Source organism: Poecilia mexicana, unplaced genomic scaffold, assembly GCF_051168715.1.
Source record: "Poecilia mexicana isolate PSO_F unplaced genomic scaffold, ASM5116871v1 scaffold_23, whole genome shotgun sequence".
NCBI lineage: Eukaryota > Metazoa > Chordata > Actinopteri > Cyprinodontiformes > Poeciliidae > Poecilia > Poecilia mexicana.
The window spans coordinates 13,690,228-13,708,268 of record NW_028263392.1 but is presented as its reverse complement, the minus strand read 5'-3'; the positions used below and the strand labels follow the sequence as shown (position 1 = coordinate 13,708,268).

The window sequence follows — 18,041 nt, the reverse complement described above, 5'->3', positions numbered from 1 at the left end:
GGAGAAATGGAGGTTCCACGCTTCTGCTTCAGTGCTTTGTAATTATGCATGCAACTGGCACACTTCAAGTTATTTATACCGTGGAGTGTGTTGCCCAACTGCCTTGAATCTCCTGATTGGTGCTGCTGCTTTTCTAGGTCAGACTGTGGATCGCAGGCTCAGACACAAATATTCTCTTTCTCTCTCCCACACACAGCCAAATGCTTCCACTGGGGAAGGTGATGTGCGTTATTCGCCTGGTTGCTCCTCTTCCTCCCCAATCCAAATATAAACATGACTCACAGCAAGCAGTGGCTCTTAACAGTGACTCAAGATGGCGACATACCTTCGGTGGTTCTTCTTGAGGTCTGACAGGTCCTCTTGGCCCCATCAGCAAGATAGTTTTTCTTCTCTCTCTGTCATTTACTTATTCATCCAGCAGCTCCGAGAGAATCCTAAGCTTAGCAGCACTTTTCTGCCCGTCAATGAACGGATGATCGCTGACATTGCTTGGGAATAATTTATAGGTAATAAAAGTGCCACCGCCTGCTGTTATGTGCTGTTCAACGACCCCTAGGGTGGGGATCAGGCTGCTCATCTGGCAGCTGCAGAAGCAGGATGAATCTTGGTTTCTTTGCATTTATCCCTCAATATTTTCTGCTCAAATGTTTAATTTTTGCAACAAAACAACCAATGTTGTCTATGTAATTGCTATAAACATTCTGAATTGGTAAGCACAATGAATCAGCCCAATTTAATGAATCTTTGTACGTTTCTGAACTGCAGGTCTGAATTACCACATAAATTACTCAATTTAAAGTTTTGGTGTTAAGCATTACTTAAGGAGTTGGAGATATCGTTAGATATCCTCATTAATAATAAAATTTTTCTACTTGATGTTCTTGAAGGACATTAAATGTCCAGTTTGTTCATGTACACAGTAATCCGATTTACTGCCCAGCCTTCCAGCCTTTGATTGATCATGCTTGTTTTAAATCCCTAGCTATAGACAAACCTCACATAAAATATTAGCAAACTTATTTGTGGACTATTTTCTAATCCTCCAACTTATTTTTTCCCATCATTTATCTAGACCCTTGGCGTAAACAACAACCTTTTCTACACAAGGAGACCAACTTGGTTCTTTAATTCCCAACTTATCATTTGATTCCTTTGCTACTTTTTCCAAACAATAGTGAACAAACTTAATGTTATCTTGTTTTCTGAGCAGAAGCAATGGCCATTTCTAACCAGTACCACCATTAAAGCCACCTAATCCGCTACTTTGACTTAAGAAATTTCAAATGCCAAATAATCACTTGATGTGATTCAGTCAAGTTTTCTTTTAGAGCTTAGGCATCTTACCACCCGCACTGGTTTCCTGTGACTAGCCATCTATTTGTAGTATTGATCTCAACTTTCTTTGAACTTTATTGAAGCTTGTTGGTCTGACTGCCAGCTTTGTCACAGTATTGATCATCTCAACCACCTGCAAGGTATCATTGCTATCATTTTGGCTTTGAAGATTATTTTTCTTAGTTGTTGCTTCTCTGTTGACATCTGTCATTATTCAGTGTTGTAAATCTTCCTCTTTAAGCCTTAGAAGTAGAAAAAGAAAGACATATTCATTTAATCTTTTCAGTGTTACAGGATCTGTTTCAGATCAAAATCAATTCCATTGGTATAACATGTCCTAATATTCTGGCTACGATGCACTTTCTTTTTTTAGCCAGGCTTTCCAGGACTGGACGCTAAAATTCAGACGCCTGAAGGAACCAAGCCTTAAAATGTTCCCTGTCACTTTCCATTTCCAGTCTTTTATTAACATTGCATGGTGCAAAATATAAGATTTTCTGCTATTTACAGAATAAATACCAGAGGATACAACTGGGTTCATGATGGTAACTGGTCCAATCTTACTTGTATTCTAATTCAGCCTAGTTATCAAAAAGTGCAGGTATAATTGTTGCTTTTGGGAGTTCTTTTAGACCTTCATTTTGCAAATGGTTTCTATTTTAGTGGTTTCTTGATTCCATGAGTAAGGCAGGACTAGATAGCTTTTTTCCCTTAAGAGATAAAATCATATTTTAAAAAGCTTGTTTTATAAACTCAGGTTATGTTTGTCTAGTATTAAAATTTTATAATGATCTGAAACATTTTAATACCAGTAAAAAGCTAAAAAAGAATAAACTTGTATGGGGGTGGACAAATACATTTTGAGGCAATCCCATTTGCGATTCAGTGTTTTTATGGAGAACGATGTTGAATTTGTCACTTTTTGTCCTAAGAGTGAGTCCTTTTCACAAGTATTGAAAGATAAACATGACTGATTTAGAGTTGTATGTTTCGATTCCATCAGTTATACTTAAAGACTACATAAAAAATAAGTTTTATGTAAACAAATACATCAGTGTGCAGCTTGGTCAAGCTTTGACTTTTTATATTTTTTAAGGCAACTACAAGATATATATCCCACCACCGTGCTATTGCTCTCAGATGACACCCTGTATATGCTAGGGGAAATGTCATCCATCTGTAGCAAGTTTTATTTTTTTCACCAAAGCGCTTCTAATTTGGAAAGCTACCAGCTCCAAGCTGGTCCCATATTTCACCAGCAAGGCGTAGAGTTATTGATTGGGGAACCAACAGGCTCAGACAGTGGAGGGCACCTCTGTAGACCTGCCCACAACCCACTGGGAGCAGCAGTGGAGGACTGAGGCAGTCCTGTTAGCGAGCTGGTGAGCAGCTGTTATCCCCTATTATGTCTCTGTTTATCTGTATTCAGGGCTTTTACTTCCTTTAGCGAGATTCTGTTGGATAAAGTCCTACTTTCCGTCCTGCATGTTTGAGTTTAACTAAACTGTCATTCTGTTGAAAATACAGCAAAAGAGGGAGCAGATACTTCATAGGAAGTACACAAAAACCATAACACCAATGTCAAATTTGACAACAGTTTTGCAATAATGGGAACAAAGCATTTGACAGTGGATGTAGGTGAGGAAATATCCATGTTTTTAGTGGCATACTTAAAACAATGTGGTATCAAAACTGTTGCAAATTCAGTCTGTATTATCTTTATTACTTTTTTTTCGATTCATGCCACCTTTGTCACATACATGCTCCAGCAGAAAAAAGCAGCTCCATCCAGTGAGGACGAGCTGATGAGATGCAATGGGCCACCTTATGTAACACGTATCTGGTGGAACTGGAGCAGAAAACCACGGAAACCAATAACTGAATCCCCTCTTTATCCTTCCGGTGAGGGCTCTTCACCTAAACGCTTGAAATAAAAATTCTGCATGTACATTTGCAGAAAGCTTAATCACAAAACATAATTATACTTCCTTATGTTGGTTGGTTGCAATTTCATTAAGCACTAATTAGCAATCAATACATGATTTTCTGAGAGGGCTCTGTTATAGCAAAGGTAATTGCTTCCTTTGATGTGCTGAAATGCAAATGGAATAGGATCAGTTCTTAAGTTGTAGACTGAAGCTGAGCACGGCGGCAGCAATAAGAGCTCTTTGTTTACTCGGCGTTGATGATGAACGTAGTGTGGCACTGGGAAATAACAGTCCTCATTTTGACATCAAGGTCCAATTTAAAGGGGAAATAGGGCATCAAGAAATGAATTAACAGAATAATTTAGATTATAAACACAATATAATGCAAAACTTGCTCCAATTCAATATCTCCCTGCTAAATAACTTGGAGTCACAGTTTGAATACAAACACAAATAACTGTGAATTTGTAAGGTTTTAAATACTTATTCACTAAATGAACAGAGATTCCCTTATATGACTTTCTAGATTTGGTGCATTTTCAGTAAAAGACTTTTCACACCTTCATTTGATATTTTTTGATGCCTTAAAGGAGTCAAAAAAATTGAAACAGTTTGTATTTTATGACATGGTGTAAAGAGGGAATGGTATTGATTTAATGTTCTGAGCTGCTCTGAGTAATGACTGTAAGAGCTGTTTAAAAACATTTTCCATACTGAATAGGCAGCTGATTACAATCACGATAGAGGCACCGCTTTACCATACCCTTTCTCAAGATTTGTTTATTTTTAAAATTGCTCAACAAATGTATAGGTCAAATTAGCATTTTATTTCTTGAAGAAAACACCAAGAGGGGTATTATGCATAAACCTCTTAAAAAAACACGTATATATTTCACAGGTAAAAGACTTCCTGTAAAATCACCTGAGTTTTATTCTTCTGAAATCAAGTTGGAGAACCTCCCCTATGACAAACGACATTACTGAACAGAGTCTCGCTGCCTTGTCTGCAGCCCTCTGCTCTGTTAATTATGAATAATGGACATAAGCAAGGGAGGGAGAGTCCCTTCTGGCAGAACAAAAGGACAACTGATTAGGTAGGGCAGGCTACGTCACAAAAACCGAATGTTTTCAGACTGACTGCTCTTTTTAGAGTATTACTTCAGTCCATCACAAACAACTACCACCCAAAACTAACCTATCCCATGAACGCCAATGGTTGAAAATCAGATATTTTATTCAGAGTGACCCTGATCATTTGATGGGTCCCCACTGACTTGTTCTGTTCATACATTATGCATTCAATAAGACTGCACCAGCTTGTATTGCATCTCATTAACCTGTAACTGCATCCAGCTCCCCAGCTTCGTCGTTTTGGTTCTTTCCAAAGAGAATTTATAAAAGTGCTTAAAACTGTTAAAACTCGAGACCTTTTTGTTCAGTTTGAACTGCCAGATGATGTGCTGCTTTGACTCCTTCATGAAACAAGAAGGGTTATAAAAGGCTAAAACAGCTGGAGATTCGGGATACTGAGTTTTCCATTGTGATGGGCCACTGGCAGAGTCTGGATGCATCCCGCTGGCTTCACAGCCTCCTCAATTGGAAGTGGAAATAGTCTGTCACTTTGAACTGTTGTTGTGCTTCAATGAATGCGGTAAACCCGACTGAATTTTTCTTGTAATCGCTCTCATGTAAGCACCATTCCTGTGCTCCTGCTGTGCCAATCAGCATCCCCACATGTTGGTGCTAGACTCTTAGTCAGAAGAACAACCTGTTCAGTCTGCAAAAATCCTTCTGTTGGTGTTTAGCTTGACTTGTAGATTGGCTGTATTTTTAGGAGGGTTGTCTTTCATTTGCAGGCATTAGTTCTTGAAGAACCAATTACTGTGAACCCATGCCTACTTGTGGCAAAAATCAGGATTTTCTGATTTTTCTGTGAAACGTAACTAGGGGAAATCTATATTTTCCTTTGTCCCAGGGTCACCTCACAGTGGAATATGCCCAGAACTCCTCAGACAGAAAATGCCTCAGAGGCATCCTCATCAGACCTCAGTGGAGTCATTTCTATGTAAGCAGAGCAGTAGAGCAGCAGCTCTACTGCAAATTCATCGCTGTGCGACAACTGGATGATGCTTGTACCTTGCAGTCTGCTCTCCAGGTGAACGTGATTTTATGGCTCCTGTTATTTGAAACTGGATATTCTTACAGCCAGGCACTTGTTTCTTTTCACTGGCTTTATAGGATACCTTGGGTTGCCTGTTTACATTCTGCTACTTATTATTTTTAACAAATTGACACAATCATAACTTTTTAACTCTTCAATATCAGTATGTACAGAAAATTGTAGTAATCATTCCTCTCCGAGTAGAGCTGTGGTTGCTGTGAGATATCTAGGAGAAATGACCTTTCTACTAAATTACCTTTTTAGTTCTTAAATTAATTAAAATAATGTGCTGTTGGATGATGGAAAATTTTAACCGTTGTGCCGAAATCTTTGCAACTGAATTCTATTTTTGAGTAATCTGGCTGAACTCTGCAGACCAGAACATCCTGTCTACTTTGGAAACTATTATGGCAGCAACATCTAATAGAGATGTCTAATCTCATATTTAGGATGCTGGATCTGTTTTTCCTCATTCTTTCTTTTTTTGTTTATGCCATAAAAACAAAAGTTTGTATGCTGTATGTTGGCTGCAGTGGTGAATTATGTTTTTAATCCTCATCTGAAAAGCGTATTTACCTTCTTTGTCTGTGGAAAATGGCCAGTGCTTGCTGCTGGGAGCAAATCTCTTCAGAGGTTTACTGTATTGTCTACAGCAGGTCTAATTCAATTCATCCGTCCTTTGCTGCCAGCTGCTTGTCCCAGTCAAACCATGCTCTCATCAAACAAACTTGATTAAAACAGTCTAATCTACGTGGCCACAAGATGACGCAGTTTGTGTGTGCATGTCAGTGCGTTAGTGTGTCCAGATATAAAAGAGGACTTTTGTTTATCCAGCTAGGTACTGACAGCAGGCCACAAACACGCTTGTAGGACTCTGAGGGCCACAGACATTGACCTCAGTGACAGAACCACACTCTTAGTATCAGCTTAAAAACATGTTGCTTCTTCAGTGTTCATGCTGGTACAACTTGCCTGCTTCTGAAAGACGTACTATAGTAAATGTTATGATAATATCCTGCTTGATACAACTGAAATTTTGCTAGTTATTATGTTGAAAGAGTCGATTTTTATTTATAAAAAAATCTCAGAGTGAAAGGTTACATTTTTACAAAGTTAAAATTAAAATCTCCAAGTTAAATTTTTTTTGGGGGGGGGGCGTGCATTCATGCATCCACAAAGGCTCTGTTTCTACTCCTCAGAAATTTGGAGAAATGTGGAGTTGAAGGCCAATATAACTGAATTTTCTTCTGGTATGTCTATGTGAAGCAGGCAAAGAAGACAGTTGGCAGTTAAGAATATTGGCATGTAAGGTGATTACACAAAGACAGAAAATACAGACATTTTCAAAGTGAAAGGAACAATCTGCTTGAGTTTGCTGTCACTTTTGCCCCACAGTGATTTCGCCATGCTTGACACGGTGTCTGAAAGTCGTCTACTTCAAGAAGTATCACATTCGAAATCAAATTTGTGTGAAACGTAATCATCACATTCTGTCTCGAGTTGATTTCAGCTCCAAATTGTCACATTTAATCAGAAAGCAGACACCTGTGGAAAAGTAAGATGAGAGTTAAGACTAGGCATCTGGACATTGTTAAAATTATTTATTATTGTCATATTCAAATGTATACCAACTTAAAATTTTGGAAAATATGGATTTTTTTTCCTGTTATATCTGTAAAATAGAAAATCCCATACTATAAGGAGTTTAATCTACCCAACTTTATGAGCCACCCTTCAGGAATGTAAGTACATTTTCAGAAAATGTTTAACCAGCATTTGGGTTTCTACTTGCATGCACTAAATATAAGCAGGAGACAGGAAATCATTATTGGCTGTTAAATGACATGGGATCCAAATATAATTTGGGCTCACCTCAGATTCCCAAAAACAGAAACTGTGTAGGATGAAAACAAAATTAGCTGTTTCCTCCTCATTCCCCCTGTTTTCATGACTGAACCTAACCCACCATTAAGTCAGAAACTAATGAACTGAATCTGGATGTGATGTAGAGCACGCGTCTGAGATCTAGTAGTAGAAAAGGGCAGAGGTAACGTTTAAACAAGTACAGTTTTTCTTTTGCTCAAAAATTACAATAACAAAGCCTCTCTGAAGGGCAATTTATTTAAATAAGGTGTAGTGTGCATGGATTTAGTGTGACAGAGAACAATTTTTGCTTATTATAAGCTCACATTTGTCTGTTTCCGTTTATCCGTAATGAAATGGTTGAGAGACAGTCGCAGTTATCTAAATGACCAATAAAGCAATTCTTGTTCGAGGTAATACCCTCTTTATTCTTTTTTCTTATTATTCCCACTCCCTGTGCACATTTTTCATCTGTTAACTTATCTTGCATGTTTTAGCTATTGCGCTTGTCACATCGTATCTTGACACATCCGGCAGCTATAACGGAGTCTGATGGCAGAAAATGTTTTGAGAAAACTCAAACTCTAGCTGTAAAAGGATGGACGTATTTTAAATCCAGTGAGTGATGGCTCTTTTTATAAAACCCCCTGATTTTCTGCAACACAATCGAGGAAATTCATCAAAAGGCACAAAGAGGCTTTCAGCTTGCTGCTAGTTGCAAGAAGACAATACAGCAACAGTAAAAAGCATGATTTTAAGCTTTTTTTTACAGCGGGCAAATATTTTAAATAGATGGTAATATTTGCAAAATGTTGTATGAGGGCTTTTGTAAAATGGAAGACATTACACATAAATAGTACTGACAGAAATGTTTTTATGTTTGCAATACTAAACACCTAGAGTATTCACCACAACTGTCTAAAATTGATTGGATATGCATGATATTTTATATTGAAAATCTTTAAAATTGCATAATTTAATATCAGATTGTTGCATGCAACATTGCAGATGCTTAGTCCTCAAATGTCCTGCGATTGGTATAATTGCCTCTGAGCTGAAGTCTAACTTTGGGCTCCCACATCCCGACTCTCCTTGACTCAGTGGTTCACGCTAACGAGTGTTTCCAGGCAACCATTAAAACTGAGCTGGTAAAATCAGTGCTGGCAAAAAAAAAAGAAGAGAAGAAAAAAAAACCCTGCTGCTTAGTGAGATCTTTTTCTTTTCTTCCCAACTTGCTATTCATGTGCCATCTGTGTGCGACAACAGTGCCTGTTTTCACATTAACATCATAGAGGTGGCTCTCTTCTGCCAAGATTTAATTAAGTTGTGCTCTTAATTAGCCACCATCTTGAAGTCATGTCTTCAGTAACATGGCTGATGGGGAGGAAGCAGGAGAATTTCTTTTTTAGCTTTAGCTCTCTCTTTTACCCAGTTATTTTAATATTATGTGCTGATGTACAGGTGCATCTCAAGAGATTTAAAATGTATTGAAAGTTTATTAATTTGGAGTCAAGAACTTGATCCTTGTTCATTATAATTTATGGAAGAGATGGTTTGAACTTCTTTGTTCTCATTCTTTCCTCTTTAGTCCAATTCTGCATCCTTTTAATCAAATACTCCATGTAGTTTAAAAAAAAAAAAAAAAATCCCTTGTTGCCATGGTTACACATTAGTGAGACAAACATTTTTCTCAGGTAATACAGTCATGACACCTCTGGTTCTGGGATTGTAGCCTTTGTGCACGATGCATCTGTGTGTACTGATTAGAATTGACTCCACTCAATGCCGTGGTTTTCCCTGTTGCTTGTAGCCTTTCTCAGCCAGTTTTTCCTTCCACTAAACTTTACCCTTCTGGTGATGGGGCGGTGTAAGGTCAGCAATCCAGCATTTTTTGTATTTTGAATCCTTTTTTTTTCAGTTTGGTGTAGTATTCCACTTTTCTGATGATTTACTTTTTGAATTGACTCACTAAAATAATTGAACTTTCCATTGAAAGTATAGATCAATGAAACACATCTGTAACATTACAACATCCTGTCAGGTGGTCTGGTACTGCCATGCTAGATTGAAGTAAATATTTGAATATGCTGGCCATGTAATGCTGCCAAATCCAGATTATTGCCAAAATTAAACATTTGAAATTGTTGAAAACAATCCCATGATGGATTAAATGGTTTCCAGAGAGACTTGTTGTGGCAAATGAGCCAAATACAACTCAAATTAGCATCAGCAGCAAATAATCCACATTCGTTTTGCACCTGTTGAAGCCAAATAATGCAATTTGATTGCATCATTATCCAGAGTGCAGCATGTGCGTGCTATCATTCAGTCTGATTGTGTTACAATGAGAGAATTGAGTCTTGAACAGACAAAATCAGAGAGGAGGGAAAACTGTAAGAGATTTAGATTTACTTTTCAGATTGGCTCATCTTCTGTGAACGTATTTCTCAGTGGTTGTTAAAGACGTATACAAAAACATTTAGTAAAGATATGAAGTTATTGCAGTAGCATAATCTCAGCGATAAAACATGTCTATATTGAGGGGGGGGGATCAAATAACTCGTTTCCAGAGCTTTGCAGAGCTCAATGACGTTGCACTTTTTCTGACTGAATACATTTAGTTGGATTAAAGATGCAGATTTTTCGGCAACATCTTGCCACTCTAATAAACTATAGTTTTTGAAGCTTTTTCTTTTTTTTTAACAAGCAAGGTTTTAGATTGTGAGTCATAATCCACACAAGATTTTTTCATGTTTTCTGGAATGAAATAAAGTTTTTCCACATTTCAACGTCCACTTGCCTCAGAAAAATGCAACAGAGTTTTTACTTTACTTATTATTAGATGTTGAATAAACAAAGCCTGGGATCGAAGTTGAGCAAACTCTGTAAACTCATTAAAATTCAAGGGCAAAGCACAGGAGAGGGCAGGCTTAGCAAACGCTGTGTCATCATCATGCAGAGAGACCATCTGAATGTTATTCCGCCGTCTGATTTGAGTGCCAGTTTCAAGGGCGTTCTGCTTTACCCGGGCAATTATTGAGGGAGGTTGGGGCTCCAAGCTCAACCAAAACATTTCATTTATGCAAGAAAAAGACATTTCAATTCATTAACTGAAACCTGAATAGGTTTACCTCATTTAGTCAATATTGTGTGCTCGCATTTCTTCCATTCATCCAGGTTGTATTACGGTCACAATTAGGTAGGCTGTGGCTCCAAGGTAACAGCTATGTGCTTGCTCCTTTGCAGAGAAGCATCTTTAAAAGGAGGTGCTTCCAAGTAAATCTAGCTCCTTCTGACCAATCAAAGATAGTTGAATGTAATCTGAGGTTGCCTACATGTAGCTTTAAAGTTTTGTTAATCAACTGATCCACCCACGTACAGAGTAGACAACTAGAAAAGCTTTTTGTTTGTCTAAAGAGTAAAGGCATGTTAAAAAAATCAATGGTACAACTGTTTTCTGACCTTAATCTGTTCTCTTTGCAAACAATTAGGCCAAATATGTGAATGCGCTGCTTTGGTTACGCCTGTTTCATATATTCCTGTCACATAATAATTTTTATTTTCACACTTTCAGTTTTGATCGTGTTTCTTGTATTTTCAGCTAAGTAAACAGGCAAAAATGCAGTTTATTACTATCTGTCATGCAGTTTAATCTGATGACAAAGAGACATCTCAGGCAGCATAATTAGCAGGCACAGCATTACAGGCTTTCTCTCGCTTTCACTTTTTATATTTAATTTTTTTCCCCATTTGACTTCGGCAACTGCAGCAGCAAGATTATCAAATGTTTTGATGTCAACAGAGAAACGTTGACTGACAGGCCCGGCCAGGCTGGAGCACCAGATCATATGGTAACTGACAGCAGAGGCCCATTCTTTATCCTCTGCACAGAGTAAACAAGGCAAACAAAGAATTTAATTATTCTTCCAGTCTCGGCAGAGTAGGACTGACTTGCAAGAGAGGATTTTGCTGGGCTATTTCTCCATTATCCTATTGTTAATGTTTAAATAGTGCTTGAATACCGATACCTGGTGCAGAGATCATTCAAATTTCCAAAATTTAATAATCAGATAATGAAGCAGGAGAAATTATGTATGCATTTGCCTCCAGGGGGCAGGCTTCTCAACATTTTCAGTCTAAAATCAAAAACATCCCTGCATTTAGCTTACTCAGATAGGTGAACTCAGCTTACTGTGTGCAATATATAGTTTGGCTATCAGATGATACAATTTGGAGTAAAAATAAATTGCATTTCATTTTCACCATCACAAAGAAACCTATTATTCTCGCCTGAATCTAACAAGTACAAACTTGCAATGCTGTCCTAACTATGAAATAGTGTAAACAGGGGTATACAAGACTGTCACACTACAGTCTCATTACATCCCACAAAATACAAGTGCCCCTGTGCAAAGGTTTGGCAGGCGGAAAGACTATTCATCTTTCTGCTATTTGCTAACAGCCTTGTTGCCACACTCCTGCCAAATTCTTCTGAGCCGAATTCAAGTGGGCCTCAAATCTGGCTGTAGTCGAGGCTGGCCGTCTGGAAGGCAGGACGAGTATGAAAGAGGGTCCATCCAGTCTTCATGCTGCATAAAGGTAGATATGACTGGGAATATGATCAAGACTTCTTAGCAGTAATATCTCCATGCAGGATATTGGCTTTGTGCCCCTGCTGCCGAACAAAAAAGTCACTATTGTTCCCTAAACACTGGTCCTCCCTGGCTTCTTATTAAATAGATGTGGCAATTTGATTGTCAATATGAGCCTGAAACTAATAATGTGTGTTTGTTTCTTATGAGACTGCAATCCCCTTTGTATAGCGGTATTGCAATGTTCCTCAGCGCTACACAGGAGAATATTAAGTTCCTTGGGTCTCTGCAGTATGATTGAAGAATAACAAATGCCAGAAGTATTCAGAAATCACTGATGCAGACTTGTAAATCAAGTTACTGTGACTTTTTTTTTAACCCAAACAAACTTTCTTTGACAGCACCCATTTTGCATAAGTATAAAATGGAGTTGGATAAAATGCCATGGAGTTTTCAGTGTTTTTTTTAAATGGTGTAACCTTTTAGAGAGCAGCTTTCAATAAACGTGTGAAATAGCAATTTATATAACATTTAAAAAGTGTTAGAAAAAAAGTGAAATTTAAAAAGAATCAACAGTTAGAACTCATAATTACAAAACCTTTTGATGCATTTTAAAATTTCTACACTACTGTGCAATGGAATATTTTTAAAATGTATTACAAAATCATCATCTGAATGGTGTGGGGTGTGTCTGTAGTTAAATCCAAAATGTTGGCCCGTTTTTGGTAAAACAGCTGAAGCTGGATAAAAAGCATCCATGAACATAAAATCTGTTCACAGATTCCCTTTTTTTAACTAAGCCAGTGTAACATCTGATGATCTAAACCATTTGATTATATCTCTGGCTGTGCATCAGATGGCAAATCTCTAGCTGGAAGGTGAACATTTGTGTCATTGTCAAGCGTTTAATTGAAGAAATTGGGATGTTTTAAGCATTAAATGAATTACATTTCACTTTAATTCATATACTTCTATGAGTTGGTGTATTAAAGTCTCAGTGGAAGAGATTACAGCTGTACATTATTTACCAGCTCAAACAAATACCTTTTGGATTCTTTTGAATTTTTATGACTGTGAAATCTTTCTTCAAAAATTAGTAGTTTCAGCTAATGTTAATATTAATTGTAGCTTTTTCCTAATTTCTAATATTTTAAAGACTCCCAGAAGTTATTTGCAGATGTTTGAAGAACTTTTAGGAAGACTGGGTCAACTTTACACACTGCCTTAGTGATTTAAGACCAAGTGGTTTCATAATGATTGGGCTAAGTAGGAAGTTTCATTGAAGTTTAGCAGAGTTGCTTCTGGTCTGATGAAACGGAGCTCTCCAGAACCAGTGTGCAATGTCAGAAGACCGTGCTGTGCTCATTAACTGGCTAACCCCTGGAATATCCAAGTGATGGGTCAATGATGCTGCATCTGCTGTGCTTGGCTTTGTATGCAGTGTTTCCTGAGTTTTAGCATTTTTTCAACATAATTAGTTCTCATAGTTAAGTAGTTTGTTTTCATTTGAAGCTGAATTGGTGATTTGCTGTGTTGAGAACATATCTTGCTTCCCTTGATTTACAAAAAGCAAGTGTCAACGCATCTTTAATTCATGTTTCTTACATACATGGCATCTTTTACGAGAAAATGGAAAGGCTTTGCAGCTCCTTATGACAGAGGCTTTGCTACAACAAAGAATTAATAGACCAGTAGTTATGCATGATTGGAGTGAATTTATCTTTTTTTCTGTAAAGGGCCTTGAGTTGCATTGTGATGTGAACTGGCCCTATGTAACCAAACAGAATTTAATTGAATTGTCAATTCCAGCTTGCTTTATTAAGGTGCTCTGTTGGAAAGGATCAATACATTTTACAGATTTTTGAATCTTGTTCAAAAAAAGCCAATTTTACTCATGAAACTTTAAATTGCTTTAAATGTGGGAGTGGATGAAATATCGGTTTGCTGATTCTGTCATTGGCCTCAAAATGTCACTACTGGTAAACCTCCAGCCCCTCTGCTTATGTAACTTACCAAACTTGAAATGTCTGATCTTTTCTTCTTCATGCAGCATTTGGAGCAAACGCAGAATATGTGCACGTAGAGACATTACCATTTTACATATCACTCTAGACCTGCTGCTTAATAGCTTCTTGACAACATTCTTGACATTAATCTAAAGACGAGCTCTGACAGCGCCGTGGTAAAAATGTCTGTTCTCCTTCTCAAGGTTGAGAGGATGAATGTTTGCTATGGATATTACAGCCGAGGTGGCAAGATGGCTCTGTTTGAACACCTGAGCTTACATCTTCAGTCAGAACAACAGCTAAATTGGTAAAACAACATTTTAAGAAACTCAGAAAAATAGTTAAACCTTATTGGTTTAGTGAAGTGCTATAAATCTAATTGGATTTGAAACCTTTTGCAGGTTTCAGGAAACTTGTTTTAAGATATAGTCGTCTGTAGGACACTTGTGGTTAAGAGTTTTTTCTCGATCCTTTTCCAGGACAACAAACATGTCTTGAGGCCTTCGTCGCCCGGCTTATTGGGTGTCAATGACTGCCAGTGAGCCTGACTGGTATCCCCAGGCATTTGAAGTCTATTTTAAGAGTACATGTCTCTGGAGGTAGACGGAGAGTTGTTTGTTTTTCAGGCCCACATGACTGTTACACATTCATGAAACACCTTTTCAGTAAAAGCACAGAGTTGGCTTTGAAAGCCCTCCTGCTGTCTGCTGGTAAATATCAGCTGCTAATTAGTGCCTGTTTATATCTTTCACGGCTTCATCTTTTGGAAGATAGCCGGCCCATTCTGGTACTGATTTTTCTGCCTTTCACCAATCGATGGACGGCACTGCTGCTGTCTTCTGTCTCTCTCCCTTCTCCATCTGGGGGTTTCTATCAAAGGAAAGATGACGCTGGACATTATAGGGTTAAATTTTCATTTTCTGGTGAGAATTTTAGGATAACATTTGTGGGATAAAATAAAAAAATGCCCATCTCTTTTTGTGCTTTGAGCGTTTTTATGAGGCACATAAATTTCACCCCACTTGACTTTTTAAAATTTAGTAATCAAGCCATTAAAATTGTGCTGGGAAAAATGCTCCACCTGATTTTTTGCCCTCTGAAATTAGGGATTGCAAAAAAAGTTGTTAACTTTACTGAGACTAACAAGAAAATGCTAAATTGTGTGGAAGTACATGTGTATTCTTATGCAGGACGAGTTTTTAGCTGCCTTTGGAGCTGCAAAAGAAATATCTCATTGGTGACTTTTCTGTTAATTGTAGATATTCTACATTTTCACTGGCACTGAAGGGTTTAATTAGTGGTTATTACTGGTTAACTACTGTTAAAAAAGAACAGCTCCAGGCACAAGGTGACTTTATTTAAAACTCGAGCTAATTGTGCATAGCTAATGCTGGACATCTTAGTTAGGATCATGCAGTGACAGTAGTAATTTGATTTTCAGTAAAGCCTGCTGTCTGCATGGACTCATTTGACACATCGCCTTAAAACATTTCTTGAGCCACATGTGTATCGCCTTCTCTGTTAGACTCAGTGGAGCCTGATTTTTCTGCTGTCAGGGTTTCTGGGTGTTTGTGATAATGACGCCTGTGTTTGTTTTTCAGTGGACGTCCATCTGGAAAAGGAAGACTGAAAAAAACTGCTCTGACTCAAGAACCTGTGAGTATGCTCTCAGATAACTCTTCATCAAATCTCATTATAGTCCATTTGTTAAACAACCCCAAATGGCATTTATTTAAATTGTGTAGCATATAAAAAAGGATAGAAAAGGTCTAATTATTTTATTTGCACAATATGACATCTTACCCTCTGTTTCCCCATGACGCATGCACACAAAAATCAATCAAATCGGTGGATCCTACAGGGAGTCAGGATGCTTGATGGCCTCTGGTCTCATTTGGGATGCAGACATTGTCCTGTTGCTTCCTTTAATGAGATCTGGAGGCGTGCAATCTAATATTCACCAGTGAGGCTCCAACATGGCCCCTGAGCCTGTAGCCAAGAAAACTGTGTGTTAATTCAATGGAGTGAAGTCAGCTGTGATCAGAGCGACTGAAGTGGCCATTCACTCCAGAGGCTGAGAGGCACTGACTTTGTTTGAAACACGATGCACAAATACTCTGCGGCTTTGTTTTTGCCTCGCTTAGTAGGTTGGACTTTTGCATAAATATTTCAGTAAATATTATTCACAAAGAGCTGCTTTGGGCCTGAACAAGCGCAGGTGTGGGATCAAAGGTACGGCAAGTCTGGCTATGAATGACAAATACAAACATTTTCATGAGCGAGAGCTTCCCTTGAACTGACTCAAATACCAGTTTTTGTGAAATATTGTGATATGGAAGCTTTTATTTTCATTGTTTTGTTGTTCTTTGAAAGTAATTGCAAAAGTGTTCATGCGCTTGGTTTTCTTTTAAGCTTTTTCATTAAGTCACATCCATAAATGTGAAGGTTTTTATTGGAATTATATGTATGCATATTCTGCAGTATCCTTCACTTCACATTAAAGCCTTGCTCATTATTAAAGCTGCTGCCATTACCAGAACTGATGAGTAATCAAACAGAAAACTGAACAATTTGTTCAATCAAAAACGGTACTGAAAATGTATTATATATCCAGAGTGACAATCAGTCCACTTTTAGTGAGTTGGCATGCAGGATAAAGTCCTGCTGAGGCTGTCAGTGGGGGACTCAGCTGCTTTGGGCTTTCTCATATGTGTGAAGATAAGCTTATTGTGGCGTTACTGAGATAAAGGGCTTTGTTAATGACGTTATCTCAATTCTTCTGTTATTCTCCAGTCTTTAAGTTTAAATATCCTCAAAAGCATCAAAATGACTACAAGTAGGAACAGTAATAATCTTATCAAGTCTTGGTTTCTACTCATTTATTGGGATGAACTGACAAGAGGGACATATTTTAGACTTTTGAAAGGTGCCAGTATTACTAATTACTTCTGTGATATTTAGTAGTGAAACATCAATTTCATTTATGCTGTTGATGATCCTTAAATCTGTCTCAGCTGTCAGCAGTGATTGATGGAGTTTGCACTTCCCACCTCCACTCGGCTGTGTTTTCTTCTGTTTACACCTCATACCTTATCTCGCTTCCAGAGATCTCTCAGCCTCCTTCCATTAGCAGACTTATTAATCATCCTTCATGGTATATAATTGAGTTAGAGCCCTTCTGCTGGTAGGTTATTCAGAGATAGTGTTGTGAAAAATGTTTATTCTCTGATAAATTCCTTCTAGTTTTGAATTTTTGTCACACTGACATATGACAACGGGAGCGCTGGTCCCAGAGCATAACACTACCACCACCATGTATGATTGTTTAATGCTGCTTGTTTTGCACATAAACCACTCAAAGCTTTCAACTTTTCTCTCAACATTTCACAAAGTATTTTCCAGCAGTCTTGATCATCATTTCCATGATGATCAAGACCCTGTATCTCTCTTTCTTTTTGTTGATTCATGGACTTTGACTTTAACAAAGGCAAGTGATGTCTTCAGTGCTCTAGACATTGTTCTCGGTTCTTTTGTAAACTCCTCAATGAGTCATTGATGTGCTCTTTGTATAATTTTAGAAATCTGCAAACTACAGGGAAGGTTTTCTAACACTGCATGTTTTCTCTCTTTGTGGGTAATGGCTCTCAAGGCCATGTTTAAGGCCTGAAGTCTTAAAAATGGCTTTGTAAAGCTTCTCAGATTTATAGATGTCACTGCGCTTCTGAATTTTTTTTAGATCGAGGCGCTGTGTGTTGCTTTTGAAACTCTTTTAGCCTACTTCATGTTGGCAGTCAGGTTCTGTTTAGGTGATTTCTTGATTCTCCATGTTGGGGAGTGATCAGGTCCAGGTTTTTCTGATGAAACTGAACCAAAAATGTGGGTGATATCTAAAGTATGAGTTGTTTTATTTCTCTTAGAATCAGGCCGGGTTGATTTAGACGGATAATTTCATTTGAAAGGCTCCTGTGGTTGCACTGATACATGTACTAAATTATTAAAATATAAATGTTCTTCGACTTGTTCTTTACTGACATGGAAGCATTCATAAACATGGTCTGTTTCCTTTTCTTAACACCTCTATTTCGTAATTTGATGATGTGTTGGTTAGGGATTTCCGGGATTTTTTGTGAAGTTCATATTACCTCATAAACCTGCT

The 18,041-nt window shown here is 37.8% G+C and overlaps 1 protein-coding gene across 2 annotated transcripts in view; it reads left to right on the top strand.

The window, feature by feature from the left end:
• syt1a (synaptotagmin Ia) overlaps positions 1–18,041 on the top strand; it is a 151,412-nt gene that overhangs the window by 30,991 nt on the left and 102,380 nt on the right. For both annotated transcript variants that reach the window (XM_088003279.1, XM_014988554.2), the window contains exon 2: positions 15,487–15,541. The gene's annotated coding sequence lies outside the window, so the exon portion shown is untranslated. The remainder of the gene's footprint in view (positions 1–15,486; positions 15,542–18,041) is intronic.